The sequence below is a fragment of the Mobula hypostoma genome, chromosome 7 (genome assembly GCF_963921235.1).
Source record: "Mobula hypostoma chromosome 7, sMobHyp1.1, whole genome shotgun sequence".
NCBI classification, from domain to species: Eukaryota; Metazoa; Chordata; class Chondrichthyes; order Myliobatiformes; family Myliobatidae; genus Mobula; species Mobula hypostoma.
Genome location: NC_086103.1, coordinates 79,906,817 through 79,912,236, shown reverse-complemented (window position 1 = coordinate 79,912,236; position 5,420 = coordinate 79,906,817).

The window sequence follows — 5,420 nt, the reverse complement described above, 5'->3', positions numbered from 1 at the left end:
CTTCATGTGTCTTGCGCGTTACACACTTGGGTGATCGTGGCTCTCCACATCGAACGATCCCTCTCAGCGTCAATGATATCTCGCACACTTAGATCTGTTAGTTCTTTCACAGTGTCCATATATTTTCTTCTTTGCTTTCCTCTACTGCCTTTCCCAGGCATACGGCCTTGTAATGTAAGGCATTCTATTTCTCCCTTTCTGATAACATGGCCCAGGAATTTAAGTTTCCTCTCATTTAATGTTCTCATTAAAGATCTTTTTGTATGCGCATGTTGGAGTACTGTCTCATTAGCTACCCTATCTCTATATGATATTTTCAGCATTCTTCTAAGAAACCACATGTCTGTTGCTTCTAAGTTTCTTCGGAGTTCTGGTGTTATAGTCCATGTTTCAGAAGAATACAGCAAGATTGACTAGATGCAACATTTTAGTAGCCTAAGCCTTGTTGTCATAGAAATGCGTTTGTTGGTAAAAATGGTTTCATTTTTTGGAAGTTGGTTTCGGCAATGGCAACTCTTCTTATTTCTACTTTACTTCTAGCATCTTCTAGCATCTTGTGATGTAAAACTACCAAGGTAATTAAAGCTGGACTTGATGGGATGGAATCCAAATTAATTTTCCTTGAGACTGCCAGGGTAGCTACTAGTTGGGTTAGATACCGATCAAAACTTTTCCTTCAATACCCTATAACATTGTGCTTCATTCATAACCAACTCTATAGTAATGAGATCTAGACCTCAAGCCACACTCCACTGGGGGGTGTGGTGCAGCGTCCAGGTTGGAGTTAGTACTTCCTCCCCCCTCTCCCCCCAGTACTTGCTCGACAGAAGGCAAGGCATATTGTGGTCGACAGCAGATTTCTGCTGTATTCATGGACTCAGGCCCTCAAGCTGCATTGTCACCTGTTTACAGCTGTCACAAGGGAGGCATCGGAGCTGTTGTGCTCCACCAGGGGGCAGTGTGGCATGGCATCCAAGCTGGAGTTGGTGCTGCATCCCCAGCATTCACTTGGCAGATGACATGCTGTTTTGTGGTTGACTGCAGATTTCTTCAGCGTCCATGGACTTTTTTTGCATGGCTGTATTTTACTGTTATCTTGCATGTGCTTACTATCATGTATGTGCCATGTGTGCCTTGTGCTGTGAATGACTGTTGGTACTATGTTTGGAACCTTGGCCCTGGAGTAACGCTGTCTCGTTTGGCTGTATTCATGGATTGTTGAATGATAACTAAACTTGAACTGAAGTGAGTTTTGTTCAAATCTTTATAGCCTAGATTGGTATTTTCTGGCATGCCATACTTACCAATGAAACTTCAGTGAGCAAGACATTTGAACAGTGTGAGTATACAGTACTGGATGGAATATTGGAACTTTACATTGATAAACTACCTAACTTGGTATAGGAGTTTCAGATATTCCTCCCTCTTCTATCAACACACAATGCAACTGAGAGGAACAAGAAAAAATTAGAATGAGATAGAAGTATTACAACATTTAAAAAACCTGAATTTCATCAGTACCTTTCGGAATTCGGGGATATGCCAAAGTGCTTTGCAGCCAATTGGGTATTTTTGTCATGTTTGTTATGTACAATTTACAGCATCCCATTTCCACATGGAACCATTGAAGTCATTTACTACTATTACATCAAAAAGATCATTTTTGTCACAGCATGTCCCTGATAGCTAATCAGGATCCATTTGGTCAGTCCCTGCTCTTGATCTACATACATGTGTGTTGCAATTTTCCTTCTTTTTGAACACCTTTCTGGCAGTGAGTTCTGGAACACCTCTACTGCATAGATGAAAACAAAATCCATCAACTCTCCTCTGAGCCTTAAAAACTGCACACAAAAGATGCAGAGTAGTACACACAAATTGGTGTTGAAAGGTCTTGGACCAAAGACCTCTCCGTAAATATTATCTGACCTGCTGAGTTCCTCCACAATTCTGTGTGTCTAATTTCTTAAATACTGAAATATATATCCACTTTTTATTAACCTCCTTGCTTATGGAAGTACTCTCCACATTGCCTGGGCCTCTCATACCACAGCCAGGATCCACAGATGACAATAGTCAACTAGTCTGGTTTAGTGATATCAGCACAAGGATGAGTATTGACCATACTGTCAATGCTCTGTGCAGAAAACAGCTTAAGCCAAGGCCATTATCAGAATGCAGCTACACATGAATTCCACTCCACGTTATATTGTATGTGAATAATATGGGATAGAAAATGTTAAGCCCACAAATTGAGGACTTTGTTGAATTCTTCAAGAGTGCTGCTGGCAGACTTGCTCTACAAAGGTAAGCAATGCAAAATTACATCTGGGTCAATTTTAAGGGGACAAAGATGACTTTTAGAAATTGCAAACAGAAATCAGAGGGTTATTCATCTCAAAACGCATCAAAGCTGCCGGCCTTTACAACCAAGTACTTAAAATGCCAACTCATAATGACACCAATAAAGGAAAAGGGAGCTCTTTGTCTTTGCTTGTTAACTGTCAATTGGTCTGTTATGCAGCCCCTTGTAAATTAGCTGAGTCATTTAAACATATTCAGTAAGCAAAAATCAGTTATCTGACAATTCAATTAAGACTGATATTATAAAATCAATTAAGACACCAATGGTTATGACTCTGAAACCTAATTTATAATCACATTGACTACCCAACTGATTTACAGTTGGATCCTTACAGCCTAGACTGCCATTAGGCAAGAGAAAGGTTGAGAGCTTGAATTTGTCAGTTTACATTAATAATGATATACAGGATCTTCAGAATTCATTGAAAATATGTCTGTGACCTGCTGACTAAATTAGAAGCCCTCAGTATTAGCAGACAGCCATAATTATACTCTGTCTGACCCTGAACAGGCGTTTTCCCTTTGTGAAGCTGGCATTGAGGAACTTCAGCCCTGGGTGGAGGTCGTCACAGGGAAGAGAGGCCTGGGGTAAGGGAATGAAGGAATATAAGGTCAGTGTAGGAAAACGATGTTAATGGAATGGAAGGCAGATCACAGGCCAATGTTAATTAGGCATTTAGCACACATGTCCAGGTATTAAATTCAAAACAAATCTCTCTTACGTGGATGCAACTGATTCTGTGATTCAGTTCTGCTGAGTTCTCCCTGGTATCTGAGCCAATATTTGTCCATCAACAAGCATCACGAAAGCAGATGAACTGATCAATATTTACTGCTTGTGGGAAATTGTTCTGTGGGAACTGTTACTCCTTAGTCATTATATCAGTGCCTGCATTTTGACTGTTGCATAGTTTACTCATTGTTAATTCTGTTCAACATACGTAACACTGCAAATGCGTTTTCAGAATAAATTTAACAAATCTTCACATAATCTTACTGAATTTTCAAAATGATCTGAAGTTTCATACTTTTGAAACAGCTGGCCCAGTTCCATTACCCTTTCCCCCCCATCGTAAATTCCTTTACTTAGAAATTCATCGTTCCTTGGGCATGTTGGACTGATCATAAGGTCAGTGTATAATGGTACTGGGTTTGCTGACCAGGAAGTTCTGAACTCAAAAAAAAGACTTTAAACCCTATTGTCTATAAATAGCCACAAGTGCTATCACCAAATAGAGATTATACTGTAACTACTCAATATTTAAAGACTGGTTCATCTCCCTGTTTATTCTCCATGACGAGTTTAGCTGCTTCTAATTATAATAATATTAGTAATAGAGTGGGAAATTCTTTTGTTACAGCAGTAACAATTAAAATCACAACTTAGCAGTGTGCAGACTTAACTAATAATAAGGTACAGAATAATAATACACCCACTATTCAGGAGGTGCATCCCCTCCCCTTACCAAGGAGAAGATACTTCCAGCTAACAAAGTAGTTTAACACACTCTTCATTTATTTACTGTGATACATAATCAAATCCACACACACTCAAAATACATTTAAAACTCGCAGAGGATTTCTGTCTTAAACGTTTCCCAATTCTCACAGAGGATTTCCAAAACGGAAGTATAATTCCTATAAACTCAAATAACTACATGATGCAGGTAACAAACAGACCGTTGCAGAACCCAAGCTGGAGGAATGGAATCAATTCAAGTCAATTCAAACGTATATGAATACTCATGAATGCAGTGAAATTAGAGCGTGTTACTCCAGGGCAAAGGCGCAAAACACAACGCCACAGTCACACACAGCACAAAACACACATAGCACATATAAGATAGTAAGATACAGCTACGCAATGAAAGAGTCCAAACTTAAGCCATCCAACACAGCAGAAATCTGCAGACAACCATAATAAAGCTTGTCTTCTGCCAAGGGAACACTGGGGGCCAGCACCAGCTCCAGCCTGGATGCTGTGCCACATCGCCCCAGGTAAATAGGTGACACCGTGGGTTGAGGTTTAGTCCTCGCTATAACTGAGGCTACGCACCTTCCCTGCTGTCTGCCTCTGCTCTCCACCAATAAATCATTGAATGAAACTTGCAATCACAAGAAAAACGACCAAGTTGGTCACTTGCTATTAAAACTTATGCCTCCTTCGACCTTGTGTTTCTTCCATGTTGCTTCTTGATGTTCCTTACCACATTCCTAATAAATCTGAACTGCTCTCTACATTTATACTCTTTTTCTCTCATACATGTAACATCTTATGTATATGATATTTCCTTAGATATCCTTTTAACACAAAGCACTTTTGGAGAGATAAACTGCAGCTTAAGGCTCTCAGTTCACAGTTAATGCTGTAAAGCTAATTTCTCTGAGCACATCAAACCTTTCAATTATAAACACATCAGTTATTGATATGCCAAATCATATTATCCATCTCTTCTCCAAGCTTCCTAGAACTAAGCAACTTAAAGGTCAGTCTGTCTGTTTGAAACAACCCAAATTTAACAACCCATTGTTGGGGGGGCGTCACGTGATGACGTGGGATTGAGACGTGTAAATCCAGCTCTCCCGCAACAAGTCAGTAAAGTACTGTTTAAACAAAACAAAGTTAGTAAATATTTTCTGAAAACTATTTATAAACTTTGTAAGATTACTTTACGATATGCCTCCTAAACCGCAACAAAAGAAGTCTGCTGTTGCGAAGCAGCCGCGAGACGGGAAGAAAAAAGGGCCTACTGCAACGATGGAGCCTCAGACTCAGGTTGGATCTCCTTCGGTAGAACAGGGAGCAATGGCGGTGGCAACGGCTTCTTCGAAGAACACACCGGAAATGCGCATGCGCAAAGAAGAGCGCATGCGCAAATCGACACAACACAAACTACAAGAACCGACGGCCACTGCAATTGAAAATGACTCAGAGTCAGAGTTCTGCAGAGAACACAGATGAAGAAGAGGAGGAAGAATTGGAAGTGATTGGAAGTAAAGGAGATGATAGAGACATGAGAGAGGCTATATTGCAATTAATGGCTGAATTAAGAAAA